Source organism: Mustela putorius, unplaced genomic scaffold (genome assembly GCF_011764305.1).
Source record: "Mustela putorius furo isolate JIRA1106 unplaced genomic scaffold, ASM1176430v1.1 tig00003863_pilon_pilon_pilon, whole genome shotgun sequence".
NCBI classification, from domain to species: Eukaryota; Metazoa; Chordata; class Mammalia; order Carnivora; family Mustelidae; genus Mustela; species Mustela putorius.
The window spans coordinates 15,663,260-15,683,860 of record NW_025422015.1 but is presented as its reverse complement, the minus strand read 5'-3'; positions in this window follow the sequence as shown (position 1 = coordinate 15,683,860).

Sequence of the window (20,601 nt, the reverse complement as noted above, 5' to 3'; positions counted from 1 at the left end):
GAGCTTTTTAATACCAGTATAAATACTCATGGCCACTATCAGAACTTTATTAAAGCAGGGAATGACTGCCCTGCTGGATGGAGGCTGTGCATGTGTATATGGCATTTCAAAGTCAGTATACAGTCTCTCAGTGGATTAACTCTCCCCATTCCTTCCTGGATTCTTAGAATTGGGATGATGACTCTTTCTTTCTTTCTTTAAGATTTATTTAGGGGGCGCCTGGGTGGTTCAGTGGGTTAAAGCCTCTGCCTTCAGCTCAGGTCATGATCCCGGGGTCCTGGGATTGAGCCCTGCATCGGGCTCTCTGCTTAGCAGGGAGCTTGCTTCTTCCTCTCTCTCTCTCTCTCTCTCTCTCTGCCTGCTTCTCTGCGTAGTTGTGATCTCTGTCTGTCAAATAAATAAATAGAAAGATTTATTTATTTATTTATTTATTTATTTGACAGACAGAGATCACAAGTAGGCAGAGAGGCAGGCGGGGGGTGGGGGGAAGCAGGTTCCCTGCCGAGCAGAGAATCCAATGAGGGGCTCGATCCCAGGACGCTGGGCTCATGACCTGAGCCGAAGGCAGAGGCTTTAACCCACTAAGCCACCCAGGCGCCCCATGATGACACTTTCTATGCTCAATATACATTTTGATGTTGACCTATAAAAATATTTAAGGCTTGATAACCATCTTCTCAGAACTTAAAAATCACTTAAAAGGATGATGTCAAGATACCTAAAAAATAAGCCATCCTAGTATATTAATTTTCTTCTTTTTTTTAAGTTAACTCCAGGCCCAGTGTGGAGCCTAACGCAGGGCCTGAACTCACGACCCTGAGATGAAGACTCGAGCTGAAACAAGAGTCAGACACTCAACCAACTGAGCCACCCAGGTGCCCCACCTTTCTACTGTTGCTGTAACAAATTACCACAAATTGAGTGGCTTAAACAATACAAATTTATTATCTCTATAGCTTGGGAGATCAGAAATCTGAAATGAATCTTACTGGGATAAAATCAAGGTGTGGACAGGGCTTCATTCCTCCTGGAGGTTCTCATCAGAGTATCCGTTTCCTTGTCTTTTCCAGCCTCTAAGACCATCCACATTCCTTGTTCAAGGCACCCTTCAAAGTCAGCAATGTCGAGCTGAGTCCAAGCTGCATCTTTCTGGTTCTCTCTACTGCCTCCCTCTTCCACTTTTAAGGATTCTTTTTTTTTTTTTTTTAAAGATTTTATTTATTTATTTGACAGAGAGAGAGATCACAAGTAGGCAGAGAGGCAGGCAGAGAGAGAGGAGGAAGCAGGCTCCCCGCCGAGCAGAGAGCCAGATGAGGGGCTTGATCCGAGGACCCCAGGACCATGACCCGAGCCGAAGGCAGAGGCTCTAACCCACTGAGGCACCCAGGCGCCCCAAGGATTCTTAAAATCCCATTGGGCATGCCTAGATAACCCAGAAAAATCTCCCTATCTTAAAATCAACTGATTAGCAAGTTAAATTCCACCTGCAATCTTAATTCCTCTTTACCATGAGGAATCTAACATATTCATAGGTTTCAAGGATCAGGACATGGACATCTTGGGGGGTGGAGGAGCATACTCTGTCTACTGCGCCTAGTAAATGATAACGATGAAGTGAGGTTAAATAAATGGTACTTGGTAGGAGTTTGGTGGAGTCTAACGTCACTGCAGCTGGGGATGGTCAGAGAAATTTAAGGGAAGAGGTAGATTTCTTCTGGTCCCAAAAGCATAGGTTTAAAAGTGGAGGGGAAGGGGACTGCCTGAGCAGCTCAGTTAGTTAAGCATCCTACTCCTTGATTTTAGCTTAGGTCATGATCTCAGGGTCAAGACTGAGCCCTGCGCTGAGCCCCCATCGAGCTCGGCATGGTGCTCAGTGCAGAGTCAGCTTGTCCCTCCTCTTCCTGTTTGTGGACTCCCTCCCTCACACACATATAAATAAAATCAATAATAATAATAATTATTATTATTATTATAAATAAATAAATGTGGAGGGAGGAGGTCCAGATGAGAGAAGGAATATACACAAGGTCTGGAAAACTTAAGAAATGAAGTGGAACCAGGAGACAAGGGGTAGAATATTTAGGCTAAAGCAAAGGTTCACAAAAGGAGAGAGTGAATGGGAATGAGAAAGAAAGAAGGGCTGAGGAGTTTCATATTCCACCCTTTCCCAAAGCTAACTGACCCCAGAGTACTTTTTATAATTATGATGTATTCATGGATGGACATCAAAAGTTAAATGCCTTTAACTGTAATAACATCTTGATGAAACACCATCAGAAAACCAGTGGATACAGTGCCTGCCTGTAGGCAGCCAAATCTGTCCCTCAGGCGAACTGCAAGAAATGATCAAATTTGGCTATGTCCCCATCTTAAAAATCAAAACTGTTTATTAAGAATAAATGATGTCTACCATTAAATATCTCTCATTTTTTAAAAGATTTTATTTATTTATTTGACAGAGAGAGAGATCACAGGTAGGCAGAAAGGCAGGCAGAGAGAGAGAAAGGGAAGCAGGCTCCCTGCTGAGCAGAGAGCCCGATGTGGGGCTCAATCCCAGGACCCTGGGATCATGACCTGAGCTGAAGGCAGAGGCTTTAAGCCACTGAGCCATCCAGGTGCCCCATCTCTCATATTTTTAATACACCTAGTAAATGCATAAATATTAAATGAGAAAGCGTTCTTTTTCCCCCATAATGTGGCCACTTGATGTCGAGAGTCATGCTGTAGGTCAGGTCCTCATATCAGGGGCTGCATCAAGTCTACTTCATTTCGTCCTCACAAAATAAAGCTGCATTTCACAAGATGCATCAGAGCAAAACAAATGTTGCATAGACTGCAATATCCAAATACTTTTGAAAGAGACTATTACAAAAATCACTGTATACTTTCAATTGTTCCCTCCCAGACTGTTAATTTTTTATTTAAAAAATGTATTATGCATATTGGTAATAACAAGTTTCTAACTGAACAAAAGGTCAAGACTGAAAAGCCAGTTTCTCTGCCTCCTAGCCTTGAGCCATAATGCCCTAGTGTATCTCCCCAGAGACAGCTTCTGCTCTCAGAGTCTCGTGTCCTTGCTGAAAATATCTTTATACCCCAAATGGTAGCATATTCCAAAAACATTCCCTTGACCTTTTTTTGTCATTCACTTCCCAGCTTTAAAAAAAAAATTTTTTTTTTTAAGATTTTATTATTTACTTGACACAAAAAGATAGAGAAAGAAGGGGGAGTGGTAGACTCCCCATCGAGTGGGGAGCCCACTGCAGGACTCAATCCCAGGACCCAGGGATTATCACCTGAGCTGAAGGCAGACACTTAACTGAGCTATGCACCCCTCACTTCCCAGTTTTTTAAAAGCTGCTGGAGCCACTGTTCAGCTTCACTTTGAAGTATTTAGAGATTTGCTTTTGCATTCAGAAAGTGTGAGACACCCAATATATTTTTTTTTAATTGGCCTCTTCCAGCTTCAAATTTGTGGAAAATGAGTGGTTAGAAAAATTTAATTTATAGTGGAAATAGAATAACATCATAAATATGTGTGGCAGCTGGAAGAGGAAACCACCACTACTACCACTAACAAATCAGAAGAAAACTAGTGATGAGGAGGTAATGAGGTTTGAAGCTCTTGCCCAGATAATAAAGAGGATATGCAAGATTCCATATAGAAGGAGGTGCATGAAAGGAATAGAGAGGAACCAGGTTAGAACAGGGATAAGTGGGAAGGGGGAGGTTCCTGTAAGGGCCTACATCCTAATTTGCCTTCCCTTTTGAGAATTAAGTAAAAGTCCAATTTGTGAAACTCCCTTGTGAAATTGCCCAGCCCCTCCTTAGGAAGTTTTTGCAGACTGGTACAGCCTGCTATGCTGGTCCTGGGGAGATGGAAAGGATCAAGAGGCCAGGGAATCGTTCCTTGTCCTATCCTGTTTCTTCCCACATTCCAGAAGACATGGGACTAAAATTCAAGGTAGTACAGTGAACAAGGCCAGGGGGGGTCCCTGAGGATGGTGGAAGGACACGTGGCACCAGACAGAGCAAAGGCAAGAAGCAGCCGTCCTAGCAGCTGAGAGTCAGCTGGTTGGCTTTGGTTTGAGTCAGCATGCCACAATCTACTGATCCAAATCAAGTTGGCCTCTTCATGACTCAGTTTCCTCAACTATGAAATGGGACTGGATATCTAAAACAGACTTAAGGCAAGTATAAGAGTTAAGTAACAAAATACATGTTAAAAAGCTTGGAGTGGTGCTGGGCATATTGTGAGTGCTCAAAACCTGTGCCCCAGTGATGAGAGCAGTAGTTTTCAAAGTGATTTCACACCTGGGGCACCTGGGTGGCTGAGGCAGTTTAGCCTCTGCCTCTTGATTTCAGCTTAGGTCATGATCTCAGGGTCATGAGATGGAGCCCTACATCGGGCTCTGACCTCACCAGGGAGTCTGCTTGCCCCTCTCCCTTCCCCCATCCCCCACTTGCACTCACATGTACTCTCTTTCTCTCTCTCTCTCAAATAAATAAAATTTTCAAAGTGATCTTAGGCTTACGTGGCTATAGGCACTGGCCCCCTCCTCACCCACCTCTGTCCTACCAATGCTGTCTCCCGAACTCTCCAGGAATCCACCTGTATCGAAGTGTTCACATTTGTAGCCTCCTATGCCCATGACACTCCTCCAATGGCTCACCCCCACCTGTCCAGGGCTTACTCAGATGGCACTTGCACTGTAGGATCCTCCTGACGACCCAAGAACTACCCCCACTCCCCTTCTTTGCTTTATTTTTCTCCACAACACGTCTCACTATCTCTTATACATCATATTTTTCCTATCTCTTCTCCCCAACCCACACCGTTCCCCTCAATGAAGTTTAAGTTCTGTGAGAGCAGATATTTTTGGTTTGGTTAGTGATGTATCCTTGATACCCAGAACAGCACCAGCATACCAGAGGTGCTCAATAAATGCTCCTTGAGTCAATGAATGAATATTTCCTGGTATATTCATTCTCCAATTTAGGCACATTTTATACATGTATATTGCTTCTAAGTCTTGTTGTTACAATGTTGCAATGAACACTGTGTGTGACTATACCTAGAAGTAATATGTCTGTGAGTGTACCTAGAAGGAAAACTACTGGGAAAAAAAAAAAAAGTAGAACTGCTGGACCATGCATTAAGCGCATAGTTAATTTACCAGATATATTGCCAATCAACTCTCCAGAACGGTACTTACTATATTCCCATGTGCAGTGTGAGAGGAACCAGGTTAGTTAGAACTGTTTCATGTTCTTGACAGCACTCAATATTGTCAGACTTTTCAGTTTTTGCAAATCTCAGTATTCAATGGTATATATTTTAATTTTCATCTTCATTCACCTGATTACTGGTGATTTGAACATCACGTTTATTGATCATTTGGATTTTCCCCTTGTGAATTACCTATTCGTACCTTTTGTCCACATGTTTTATATATTCTGGGTCTGATCTTTTATCTGTTACATGTCTGGCATGTAACTTCTTCAGTCTCTGTTTTTTTTTTTAACTTTTTAAAAGTGACTTTGGTTGCACAGAAGTTGGCATGCCTTTTCTTCAACAAAGATTATCCCATATTAATAATCTCTTAAAGATGTTTAGAAGTTTTCTTACATATACAGAATTTAAAATACATTTTAGAAAAAAGTTTTTACCCAGGCATCTATTTTTCAGTAAGATCTATTACTGTCTTACCAGTAATACACAGAATACCAGTGTTCCATGACAGAGATTTAGGGAGATGCCTCTCTAAGAAGTAGGGACAGACAGGTGGCTTTAGAGCAGGGCAGAAACCTAATGGCAACAGAGAACACTACTTATTGTTTTCATATTGTTATATGGGCAAAGCTGCCTCTGCCATCTTCAGTTTGCAAAGTTGTTCAAAAAATCTTGACTGATTTATAAAATGGCTAAATTTATCATTCCGTCTGAAGGTCTTGTTTTATCAAAACATTTGGCTAGGTGACATCATTCTGCAGGCTTCTCTGCCAAAGACCTTAATAGGGTCTGGGAAACTTTGGAAATACTTCATTGGGAAATCTCTATGTCTAACTTCACTTATGAAAGGTTTAATGCAGCTGTAATATTCTATCTATTCTAAAAGATTTAACATTCTGGAATTAAAGTCATGGGATTCAGTCAGATATGTTCATTTTAGTTTCCCTAAATGTCTGATGATTACCAGCTGATCATTAAATACCTAAATTCTAGTGTCACAGAGGAAAATTAGAGTCCACATTTCCTTTCCTCGGATTGTCAAGGAAACATTCTAGAATCCTTATCAACTTTGATCCTTTAAAGATAGGAATGGTATGAAGCTACTTCTTGTAACTCAATTCTGAACCTCTTCCTTCTCCCTCAGTGACAGTCTCAGGTAAACAAATGCTGATAATTTAAAAGTTTCCCACCTTCTATTCTTCTGACTTTTATTTATCTTAACTCAATTCTAAATTCTAGATTATAGGAGTTAAGAGTAAGGTTGTTTAAGCATTGTTAGTTGAATAATAAATATAATTTATTCATAGCAACAAAAATATGCTATTAAAATATCAACCAATTTAACTTAGAGACGATGACCCTTTCAAATACCATAATTATTGATGTTTTCATGAAAGGAATTATTGAATATTTCTAAGTCATCTAACCAAGACAATTAATGTGGCAATTACTAAGGACAAGAGATAAAACTAAAGGCATATTTTTAAAGCATTTGACTTAAATGCCTATAACTCCATGTGTATATAAAGGAAAATGATTTTATAATAAATTAACTGATAGGAGCAATGCTTAGGTTTGTTTCACTATAGAGTATTTGTTTTAAACATTTGGTCATCATCTTGTAAACTTCTCTCTTTTATGTAATAAAATAGTATCAACTAGAGGCTGATTTGGTCAGTAGAACATGTGACTCTTGATCTAGTGGACCTGAGTTCAAGCCCCACGTTGGATGTAAAGATTACTTAGAAAAAATAGCATCAGTTATTTTCCTCTGCTGATAGATTTAGCTACTAAGAGATTATAGATCACAAGAAGATCCAAAGTGTAAAGTTAATTTTAATACTGTGGCATTTCTTATTCCAGGAACTTGTCTGGATCTTTGAATTTCTCCTCATTGTGTCCTAATATATGTTACGATCTCTCTTTCTCTCTCTCTCATCCCATCTCACAATCTGGTCCCACTGTTTGTAACATAGATTGGAAGGGCACTCCTACATCCTGGAGAGAGTTTAAGTGTTAACTGGGAAGGATGGGGAAGTCTCTACAAATAACATAAGCAAATTCTTAGATGTGAGGTATACTCCAAATAGCACCACATTGAGAAAATCTCCCACTGAAATTGAAAATTTTAATCTTAAAAGTCTGCTGAGTTACAAACAGGACTTGAAAACATTTTTCTTTTCTCAGATGCTAATAAGTAGTGAATCAACCAAAACTAGAAAACAAAACTAAAAATATTTAATATGAAAAAATTGTTTCCTTTTCTTTTTCTATAGTGTCCTCTTCCAGTGACAAATTGAAACAACAGCATTTATCAGTATGGTTATATAATATATTAAGTATTATAAGTGACACTGAGATTTGGGAAGAGCAGGGTATGAAAAAGGAGAGAAATTCAAGGTTTTACAAGAAAGGATGCAGATAAAATATTAGAGAAGTGTATAGATAAAAAGAATAATAAAATTTTTGTCAGTTATCACTGATACATAAGGTACTAAGAGAAAAAGATCTAGAGCTCAAAAATATATATATTTTTTCAAAAAGCTATGATATGGGAATATATTAATCACATTATAACTTAAAAGAACTATCAAGTGATTTTCTTTTTCAGAGATGGTGAAATAAATCCGCAACCATTATGCTTGTTGTTTGAGGAAAACAGCAAGATCCTGTTTACCCTCTTTCGGTCTAGTTTTGATTTCTCTCCTAGCTGGTCTGAAGCTCACACTATTAGAACCACGCCCACGGATGGTGAAAACGCTCTCCTTAGCATGCGTTCTCTTGTCAGATCACACAGTCGTGGATGGATTTCAGCCCGCCCTCTGCCCCACCTTCTGCCGCGTTCCTGTTTCTTTCAGGCTGAAACCTAGACTGTGGGTATCGGAAAAAGAATAGGATATAGTTTTTTCCTTTAGGAGCTCCCTGTCTGGCAGAAGACACCAACAGGAAAACAAATACAAGGCAACATGATACGTTTTCGACTACAATTGACAAAGGTTGAAAAGAACAATATCCAGAATTAGCTAGAAGGTAAGGATGCAGAGCACTGAAACACCATTGCTAGAAGCTGGAATTGGTAACAAGTTTTCTGGAGGACACTGTAGTACTACATGCCAAAACCTTAAACAACAGTAACAACAACAATAACAAGTGAATATAGCTCACCTCAGCAGATCCTCAGAGTTCAAAATTCACCCTAAGGAAATCACCAGCCAAGTTTGCAAACATGTCTACACAAATACATAGTGAAGCATTTGTTGTAATAGTAAAATATTATAGTGTCCAGTAATAGGTGATTGGTTAAATGAATTTTGCCACATCCATACAATAGTATATTACTATCACCATTAAGACTCCCTCAGATTGGGGTGCCTGGGTGGCTCAGGGGGTTAAATCCTCTACCTTTGGGTCAGGTCGTTATCCCAGGGTCCTGGGATCAAGCCCTGCATTCGGCTCTCTGCAGGGAGCCTGCTTCCTCCTCTCTCTCTCCCTCTGCCTACTTGTGATCTCTGTCAAATAAATAAAATCTTTTTTTTTAAAAAAAAGACAGCTACATGTTTATGAAGTGAATAAAATATGTTTTTGATATATTTTTGAGTGAAAAGTGGGTGATAAAGCATCACACCGATGTGATAAAAATGGCACTTAGCCTTTGTGGTCTTCCTCTGCAAAACCTGTAACTCCAGTCTAATCATGAGAAAAAATCAAATTCCAACAGTGAGACATCTTATAGTATCTCTGACCAGTACTTCAAAATCGTCAAGTCATCAAAGCAAGGAAGTCTGAGAAACTGTCAGAACCAAGAGGATCTCAGGTGACATGACAAGTGAATGTATTATGGATATCCTGGATAGGATCCTGCAACAGAAGAATACTGGGTAAAAACCAAGGCTATTGAACAATCTGTGAACTTTAAGTAAAATAAGTGTATCAGTATTGGCTCATTAATTACAATAAATGTATCATATTAATGTAACATGTTAATAATATGAGGGGTGATTTCAGAACTTCATAAACTTAAATGTTCTCAAAAATATATTAATAAAAAATAAATCGGTTTTAAAGATATATATTTATTATATATGCATAAGAAAAAGTGAGAAAAGATATACCTCAAGATGTTTTTTCAGTCAGATTTATTGAGGTATAATTTACATACAGTAAAATGCACTTTTTTTAGTGTATATTTCTATTGATCTTAACATACATAATCTTGTAACTACCACCATAATCAAGATACAGGACATTTATATCAGCCCTAATGCATTTTGTAGCCCACCCTCTAGCAACCACTGTTCTTTTTCCCTCTGCCTTTTCCAGAATCCATTTAAATGGAATCATACAGGATGAACTCTGTTGATTAAAATTGTCTTTCCCCCAGAATGTGGGACCATGGGTAATAATTCCCTTATTCTTCTAAACTTGCTTATTTGCATATTTAAATTTTCTATAATAGACATAACTTTTGCCTTTTAGAAAAATAAAAGTAAAAGCAAATTGTATAATAAGTGAGGAGATAATGCTACTAAAGTACAGATGAAGAAATTTTTGTTTAAGATATTTAAGTTGCAGAATTATTTTACTAAAGAGTTAATTCTGAGCAGCAACAAAAGTTGAGAGGTGGACTCTAGGATTAGCTAAACTAGGTAAGAATCCTTGCTGCACTATAACTAGTTGTGTGACTTTCATAGTCTACTTAATATCTTTTACCCTTAATATCCTAATTTTTAAAAATAGAGCCAGCACAGTATCTACCTCATACAGTTGTTAAAAGGATTAGATGAGGGGCGCCTGGGTGGCTCAGTGGGTTAAGCCGCTGCCTTCGGCTCAGGTCATGATCTCAGGGTCCTGGGATGGAGCCCGGCATCGGGCTCTCTGCTCAGCAGGGAGCCTGCTTCCCTCTCTCTCTCTCTCTCTCTCTCTCTCTCTCTGCCTGCCTCTCCATCTACTTGCGATTTCTCTCTGTCAAATAAATAAATAAAATCTTTAAAAAAAAAAGGATTAGATGAGACTGTAAATTTGTACATAATGGGTTTTAGCTACTAAAATTATTTGTATTGCTCATTTGGCTATTCTCATTCTCATGGTGATGCTAAGAATACTGAGCTCTGGAAGGGTAAAAGCTATGGAAGGCTATTGCAGTCTAAGGAAACAGAATGTGTGAAGAGCAGAGTTAAGAAGGTGCCTCCAAGGACAGAGAACGGTAAGTAGAGTGGGAGGGAAAGAAAGCAGACACCTTAGAGCCAGGTCATAAAGGACTTGCTCACCCAGGCCAAGGAATTTGTTGCTTATCTTAGGCCCAAGGAGAGAAACCATTTTATTTGGCCATACATGCTGTACTTCTGCTTATCTGTCTTACAGTAGCTTTACCTTTTATGCCGGGTTAGTCTCCCCTCCCCCCCCCCACTTCTACTCCCCACGCTTCCCAAGCATTGCATTCCTCTCTGTGTCACCGCATGTATCATGTGGCACTGTAATCACTTGTTTACAAGTCTGCGTCTCCCGTTAGGCATGAGCTCCTGTAGACTCTGTCCCCTAGTTCATGTTATATTCCAAAGAGGTAGAAAACGCTTACATATTCAGTGAAATGAACAGCTACGATTTCTCAGACAAAAAAGAAAACAAGAAAAATTGTGGAAGGATGAAATTCCTGGTAGACATGTTTCTATAAGGAGAAAAAGAAGAAACCAAGAACTGAATGATGAGAAGGAAAAACAGGATAAAAGGAGAAACAGACCGAAAGCTCAGCCTGACCCTTGAGTTGGGGAGGGGACCCTCAGGGCATGTTCACTTGACAGCTTTGACTAGAAAAATCTGGGCAGCTATCATATTAGTCCCCCCCTTTTTTTTTAATTTTTAAATTTTTTAAAATTAACATATAATGTATTATTAGCCCCAGGGGTAAGTCACCTCTTAATATACTACAATATTTAGAAAGGGGCAGCTCTGTATATGTCAATATGGAACAAAATATAAGATACATTTTTTAAAGATTTTATTTATTTATTTGACAGAGATCACAAGTAGGCAGAGAGGTTGGGGACGGTGGGGGGGCCGTGTGGAGGGGAAGCAGGTTCCCCACTGAGCCCTGGATGTGGGGCTCGATCCCAGGACCTGAGCAGCAAGCAGAGCCTTAACCCACTGAGCCACCCAGGCACCACCTAAGATACATTGGTAAGTGAAAAAAGAAAGTTGCAGAACAATGTGTATAGCCTACCTGTGAGGGATGGGAAACACATCTGTATACACAGACACACACATATATTCAAATACTTATAAATGCATGAAATGGAACTGATAACACAGGTTGTCTCTGGAAAGGAGAGGTCCTTTTCATTATAAAATGTTCAATAACTTTTCCTTTAATATCACATACATACAATAATCCACTCAAAATTTTTTTAAAGGAGAGCTATAAAGTGAGAATTTAGAATACATTCCTAAAACTAACGTTTCGAAAAGGAAGTCACATACACACAAGGAAAAAAAGATCTGGAATGATACGTGCCAAAATGTGAATGGCACACATTCTGTGGATATTTTTAAATTTTCTCTTTTTCTAGTCTTTTTGGTTTCCATTTTTAAATTTTGCTGTTCCTCCTTTTTCTCAGAGCTCAGTCCTTAGTAGTTTTCTCTGCCTGCATGTTTTTTGGTGATCTCATGGAATTTCATGGTTTTAAATACCAATAATATGCTAGACAAATTTATATTTGCAGGCAAGATCTGCGCTCCAGACTTAAATATACGATGTTTATTCAATATCTCCTCTCGGACGTCTAAACATCATTTCTTTCTTTTTTTTTTTTTTTTAAGATTTTATTTATTTATTTGACAGAGAGAGAGATCACAAGTAGGCAGAGAGGCAGGCAGAGAGAGAGAGAGGAGGAAGAAGGCTCCCTGCTGAGCAGAGAGCCCGACGCGGGACTCGATCCCAGGACCCTGAGATCATGACCTGAACCGAAGGCAGCGGCTTAACCCACTGAGCCACCCAGGCGCCCCTAAACATCATTTCAAACATAACCCAACCAACAGTGAACTTCCCGCCCCTCCCACACACTTCTAGCACACAAGTCTTCCCATCTTAGTCTATGGAAAACCCTTCTTGCAGTTGCTCAGGCTAAAGACTTGGGGGTCATTCTTGACTTATTTCTCACAGTCCCCACCCAATCTCTCAGTAAACCTTGTTTTACCTTCAAAATGCATCTGGGTTTTGACCACTTCTCACCTCTGTCACAGATGCCACCCTGGTCCAGGCATCATCACCTCCATGCTCTCCAAGTCGGCTTCCCTGCTTCTCCCCTTTAGCCTCTACAACCTGGAGAGTTTTGAGCAGCATGATGTAGTGATATATCAAAATATAGACCTTATCATGTCACTCTTCTGCTCAAAATTCTCCAGGTGTTTTTACTTCTCAAAGAGAAGAAGCCCATAGCCTGTAAGGTCCCATGTAATCCCACCAGCCCTCCCCACCCTCCGCCCACATAGCCTTGCATCTTCACCCCACCACTTCTCCCCCTTTCTCTCACTCATCCCCCTCCAGACAGTCTGGCCTCTTTACTGGTTTTCACACACAGGGCATGTTCCATCTTACGCCATGGTCCTTCCTCTGCTCTGCTCCTTGGTTCTCTCAAGATCCATTTCTTCCCTTCCTTCAAGTCTTTGCTCAAAACTCACCTGCCCAATTAGGCCTTTCTGGAATGCCCCGTCTAAACTGCAACCACCCAACCACAACCCTAACCCCTTTCCCAGTTCAATCTTTTCCCCTAACACTCAACCTTTTCTATTCTGTAACGATGATTTGGTTAATTTCGACATAATTGGCCATGCTCACATTTGAATACAAGCTCCATGAAAACAGGGATTTTTGTCTGTACTGTTCACTTAGCTTAGAAAATACATGGCATAGAGCGCATGCTCAATAAATATATGTGGAATACGTTTGCATTACCCATGCGTAAAGAATAAATCTTTCAAATAAAAATCACTATAATGAATGAATGCCACAAGTGTGTATTTCATCATAATTTTAAAGCTTTTTTGAACATGTATAAACATTATATTTTCTGTTTAAAAAACCTTTTTATTTTGTTATCTTAGGAAAATACATTTCTGGGCTTTACTTTTTTTTTTTTTTTTCTATTTACCAGGACTGCAGTAGCAAAAGGTTTTTAAAACTTTCACTCCGGAAAAACACTGTAAACCATTTTATTCCTGTGATTTCCTTTTCTGCTGCAGGCAGCATAGCAAAGACAAGATCCACAGCATCAGTGCTAAACAACAGGGGTACCTATCTCCACCATTATGAAAAGCACACAAACAAGGGCTTTCACCTTTCTGAGCCTCCTTTTCCACATCTGGAAAACTGGAATGATACCTCATATGGTTGTGAAGATTAAATGGGACTAGAGCTAATATTTGCCAGGTGCTTACATCACAAAGTGGGTAAAATCATCACTGTTTTCACAGCTTAGGAAACAGAGGCCAAAGGTTAGAGAACTAGTTAGGTAGGAGGGTCAGAGCTCTGCTCCCTTAAGAGAAAGCTCAGGGCTTCCCCTTCACCCTCACTACCTCTTACCTCTTTGGGAAGGGTAAAGAGTAGACAGAGTGTCTAGAGGCAACCAACTGTGAAGTCTGATTCTGCCTTCAGCACATGACAGACCACCATCTACAGTGGGGATTTTTGGCAAGTCCTCTATTGCCACAATTGGGGGGCACAAAGACCACCCCAGGTAATCACAAATCTAAGGGAGTTAAATAGAATTAACAATACTACAAGGCAATATTCCTCCCACCTCTCCTTCCAGATTCATGTAGATAATCATGCAAAATCAAATTCTCCTCCTTTTTATTCTTCTTGTCAGGTCTCGGCTCAGTAACTGATTTCCACCCCAGAAATCTCTTTCTCATACCCTACAAGGATGTACTCTTCAATTCACTTCCGCTTCTCATTAGGTAAACCTTTCTCCCTCTTTCTGACATCCTTCATTCCATTCATAAACTCCAAAATAACTCCATTATGATCAGTGAACACCTAAGTAATATTCATACTGCATTGAAATGAAGAAAAGACCTGCCATTCACTTTGAACTGTTCCAGGCTTGGTGAACGATACAGTGTACTATCCTAGACAGTAATCAGACAGGTGTCATCTTCAAAGTCTTCTCAGACAATTCTCTTACCTCTTTATTTGAAATTAATGTAGCTGTGGTGGACAGTGGATAAGGTGGCCATAGCCTGCCTCAAATCCCAGTTCTATTTAGTGGCTGTGTGACTTTGGGTAACTATCTATCTTTTGTCCCAGTTTCCTCATCTGTGAAATGGATCATAATGGAATGTACCTCCTAGGGTTATTATGAGGATTAAATGAATTAATCCATTTAAAGTCTTTAATGGCTCTGGTATAGAGCAAGAGCAAAACAAACATGGGTCATTGGTATTTCCTCAAATATGAATATTCAACATTTTAAAAACATTTTCAATTTCTTGCTCTTTAAAAAATACTGGTATGGGACACCTGGGTGGCTCAGTTGGTTAAGGGTCTGCCTTTGGCTCAGGTCATGATCCCAGGGTCCTGGGACCTTGGGCTCCTTGCTCAGTGGGGAGCTTGCTTCTCCCTCTGCCTGCTGCTCCCCCTGCTTGTGCTCTTTCTCTCTGACAAATGGATGAATAAGATCTTAAAATAAAATAAAATACTTTTATTACTTTAACCTTTAGAGAGAATTTAACTACAAATAGTGTTTCAGTCATATAACCAATTAAATACACTTTTACTAGGTAACCTGAAGATCTGACTAATTCAATAATGTTTCTATGGAAAGCTTATTCTGATTTCAGAAATATTTGCAAATGAAATTTTGAAGCACATTTTATCTGGAAGATAGGGAATGCTTACATTAAAAATGCAAACGTGTGGGGCTCCTGCGGTGGCTCAGTCAGTTAAGCAGTTGACTTGATTTTGGCTCAGGCCATGACCTCAAAGTCCTGAGATGGAGCCCGGTTGGCCGGCGATGGGCTCCACACTCAGTGGGAAGTCTGCTGGAGATTCTCTCTTTCTTTCTCCCTCTGCCCTTCCCCCTGTTTGTGCACACACACATAATTTTTAGAGCTTTCTCTCTCAAATAAATAAATTCTTTTTAAAAATGCAAATGTGCATAAAACTAATGACATCCAATTTAATTTACCAGAAAATTCTTTGACTTTTTGAAATAGGGCTTATTCCATAAATAGCTCATCTATTTCTGTTGATATAGCTGGTATATCTCAGGTACCTCTGAAAAGTATCAGAGGTGAAAGGATCCAGGATCTCCTTGCTTATGCACAGAGCTTGGCTTTTACAATCAAACTCACAAATGCTAAAAACAAAACAACAACAACAACAAAAAAAAAAACATACTGTGTTTGTATAAAATAACCTCTTTAGACTATACCATCTGCATTTGCCTGAGGGGTCAGTTTCCTGAAAATAAGTTACTCAGCTGAAGAACTCTGATCTACACAGGAGCAGAAGGTTGGACTTACAACAAGGAAGGCAATCCTACCAGCTACTTCCTTTCCATATTTCCAAATAAGGAAACACCACTGTGTCCTGAAGACCTGGTGAAGTTCTGCTTATTTTGGAATTAAAAACAACAGAATATTTGTTAGTAAGATTGCCAGATTTAACAAAGAAAAACGCAAGATAACCCTTTGAAGGATGATTTTCAGATACACAAGGAATATTTAGTATCAGCATGTCCCAAGTATTGCATGGGACTTCTACAAATCAAGTATTCTTTGTGTATCTGAAATTCACATTTAACTGACCATCTTGCACCCTATTTGTTGGGAGATGATTTATTTCTAGACATATTATTCCTCACTCACTTCCTCCCTCTCGCACGTGCGCTCGCTCTCTCTCTCTCTCTCTCTCTCACACACACACACACACACACACACACACGTTTTCATACTTTGAAGGAATATATGTGTTTTGTAAACAAAGTACCCTAATTTGTATCTACCATTAATGTTCTGGAAACCGCTTGAATTAGGAACTACCAGTAATTCTCATTTGTGTTGAAACTGGGAGAAAAGGCCATAATCTCATGTGGTTATATTTTATTTCTTTGGCTCTGTACAATTACAGAAATATAAGAACTGGGCTTTTATTTTAATCAATTTATGTTCTCAAAAGTTAAAAGGAGTCTGGGCTCAAACAATTTATATGAGATAATACTGCCACCTGGAGATCAAAGGCAGGTATGACTAAGACTCAATCTAAAATCTAATTGAAAGTAATTGGACTTATGGTAACACTTAATTTAATAATAATGCCATTCTGCCACTTGCCATCATATGGGTCTATTTTTAATTTATTAATTAAATTAATGAATATTTTCTTATCTTCTCTTGTATGCCTGACGCTACCCTAAGCTTTGGTAATATAAAAATATATAAAACCTAGTTCCTTCCTAGTAAGAGACATGAGTGTATATCAGGTGTCACCCCATGTACCCCTTACGCTTTAAGAGTAAAGCAAAATTGAGGGGAACCTCGCGGTTCAATCAGTTGGGCAACCAACTCCCGGTTTTGGCTCAGGTCATGATCTGAGTGTTGTGATATCCAGCCGTGTGACAGGCTTGGGGATCAGCATGGGGTCTGCTTCAGATTCTCTCCTTCTCCCTTTTCCCTTACCCTGACTCATTTTCTCTCTCTCTCTCTCTCTCTCAAAATAAATAAATAAATAAAATATTAAGGAGTGAAGTGAAATTGAATATAATACTTGTCTCTGTGTGGTGGAAAACTCCTCTCTCTCCTTCTTTCTAAGATTGTAACATAGACTGTGGTTTGTAATTTTCCCCATCACCTTGGACTCTAAGCTCCTGCTTCACCTGACAGGTGCAGTTCATTGACCATTGACCACTTTATTGTTACACACATATTGCTCTTGTTCGTTGTAAATTCCCCAAAGATGGAGAACACACTGCTTTTTCCTTGATTTTCATAATGATTAATTCATACAAAGCTTTGGGCTAGAAAGGGATTTATCCTGAAGTTTGGAAGCATGGAAGATGTGTGTGTGTGTGTGTGTGTGTGTGTGTGTGTGTGTGTAATTACAGCAACACTAACAATTACAAACTGGACAAGAGACTTCATTGATCCTTTTGAAGTCCTATCCCTCCCACAACTTTGACCCTCCTTTCTCACTATGCTCCCTTCTTTGCTGCCTTTCTTCTCAACATTTCCCAACCCCTACCCACTACCACAGTGAACAATCCTTTCCACTTTACCATGTGGAACAATTCAACTTTCTCAGTTGCATATCCCTAAATTCGGCCTCCAGCCGACCTGTGCATATCCTACACTTATTGCTATATTATGACCCACAATGAGCCATCTGCCTAGAGCCTCATCCCCCCTTTCCCCCTATGTAAGATTTATTTCTCCTTGATAGGAATTATGGCAACTCTTAAAAGACAGAGTGGTAGAAATTTAGGTTTTAAATAACATTTTAAAATTTCCTTGCTAGATAGAGATATAAACAAAGTGCTATGAGGGTCCCTTCTACTCTTCCCTTCCTCCTATCCTCCGTCCCCTACTCCCCACCTTCTACTTTCTCTTCTATACTGTAAGCTATCCCTACAAGGATTTCTTACTAGTCTTGTGGTACTCTTCAGTAATACTGCTATGCTTAAATTAAAATTCAACAAAGGAGAGAAAGCTGCATGGAAGGGTTGTCATGCAGTACAGCTAATTTGCTGGTCCATGGTATTCTTTGTTTTCTGGTTAAGTCCATGACACAAGTCCTCTTCTAAAGTTGGAGTGCTCCTAGGACAAGAACTTCGAGAAAAGATATTGGAAAAATGAACTGTCCTCTTGCTGATAACCATTCTCTAATTCTGTTAACTACTCTTGGACATAAAAAGGAAGTATGAATATGAAATTGCATTAAAACTTTAGTTTTGGAAAATCATACACTAAACTATCCCAAATATTAAGTTGAAAAATAATTACTCAATTAACAATTGAGTACTTTTAGATTAATTCCTTCATCATATCTCTTTGGTATGAAGACTGGTGTACCAAAACACAAATTGTCCACCTAAAAAAGAGCATTTTCCTGGGCATTAGTAGTGATGTTATCTGATTGGCACTGAGACTAGGCCTAGATCTTTGGACTTTGGGGTTTAAAGAGGGATTGTGAAAATTACTTTCCTTTCAGAAATAAAATTAGAGAACGTCATCAATTCACAATACACACATTTATCGAGCATCTACCTTATGTCACATTCTATGCAATGCAGTTAAAATACAAAGTCAAAACATGATATCTGGCCTGAAGGAACTTATGGCTAATGAAGAAGACAAATAAATCAAAGACCATATATGTAAGAATCCTGTAAATGTCCAAGTCTTTGTAATTTTTCAGGTCTGTTTTTCATCCCTTGTTTGTTTTTTCAAAGCAGCTGGCAGTAAAATACAATTATAAGGATCTCTGTGTTTATTCTTGAGCCCTTCACTAACGCCTAACATGTACATCTTACAGAAGACCAGTATACCCTAACATTCTGTTAGTTTCGTGAATATGGCAAGCTCATTTGTTTTAGGGCTTTTTTATTAGCTGTTTCCAGAGCCAAGCATGCAAAGCAGCAGTGAGCCTGATCTATCCTGGCCTAGGCATACTGATATGGCAGGAAAAGTATGTGGAGAAACACTAAGCAAATGATAAATAGGCTTCCAAACTAAAACAAAACAAAACCTTTTCCATATAAGAACCACAAGAACAACAAGGCGATAACTCTTCTCTAGGCATTGAGGTAGAGTAGTCATTTGCTTTGGGTTGGGGTACCTGCCTTTTCCTTTAGAATGTGACCTTCTCAAGGGGAAGGACAATGCAAGTCTGTATGTCAAGAAATAAGGATGTAAAAAACTGGCTTCCAAACCCATTCATCACCTGAGGACTTAACAAAAAAATATTCCTGATTCAAATGAAATGTGGAAAAAAAAACCCCAATGACATTTATGATGCTATTGGAAATTTGAACACTGACTGGATATTTAGTAATATTAAGCAATTATTACTGTGATATTATGGTTACTTTTTTCTATCTTTTAGGGACCAATACTGAAATATAATGGATTAAATAATGTTGGGATTTGCTTCAATAAAATAGAGAAGAGGAGAAAATGTAGGGGGAGTGATTTAAGTGAAACAAGATTAGTCATGAGTCAAAGGTGAATAATGGGTACAATGGGTTCATTGTACTAGTCCATCTTCTATGATATATGTTTGAAAATTTCCATAAGAAAAATATTTTTTTAAAAAAGAGAGATTCCTGAGTTCCCAAGAGAGAGTCTGGCTTATTATGTCCATAGCCTGTGAACTGGTGTGTTGGCATCACCGTCACTACCAGGAGATTCCCCAACAGCACTCCTCCTTTCCTACCTATGCTACAGAGTCTATTAGTGGTGGGGTTACAGAGTGCTGTTAATCAAAGCTCTTATACTTTAAATATTGTCCTTAGGAATAAGACATCCGATTGGCATAATTTACACAAGATGTCCATTTAACAGTCAATTCAAAGGAGGGATTCTGCAGTTTAAAGGAAATTCTAGTAAATCTCAAAGAACAAATTTCTCTCAGGGAAGAACTCCAGATTTCAGGTAAGAGAAATCACACTCCAAGCTAGTACAGACACTCTCGAAGAGTATAGCAGTTCCTCAAAAATTTAAAAATAGAGCTACCCTATGACCCAGAAATTGCGCTACTAGATATTTACCCAAAAGATACAAGCATAATGATCTGAAGGGGCACCTGCACTCCAATGTTTAGAGCAGCAATGTCCACAATAGCCAAACATGGAAAGAGCCAAGATGCCCATCAACAGATGAATGGATAAAGAAGATGTGGCATACACACACACACACACACACACGTATATATATACTACTCAGCCATCAAAAAAATGAAATCTTACCATTTGCAAAGACATGAATGGAAGTAGAGGGTATTATGCTAAATGAAATTGGTCAACTAGAGAAACCCAATTATTGTATGTCTTCACTCATATATGTAACTTAAGAAACAAGAGAGGAGCGTAGGGTAAGGGAGAAAAAAAATAAAACAAGATGAAATCAGAGAGGGAGACAAACCATAAGAGACTCTTAATCAAATGAAACAAACCGAGGGTTACTGGAGGGGAGGGGTGAGGGGATGGTGTAACTTGGTGATGGACATTAAGGAAGGCACAGGATATAATGAGCACTGGGTGTTATATATAACTAATGAATCACTGAACTTTGCCTCTGAAACTAATAATACACTATATGTTAATTAATTAAAATTAAATAAAATTAAGATTTAAAAAACTAAATATTAAAAGAAAGAA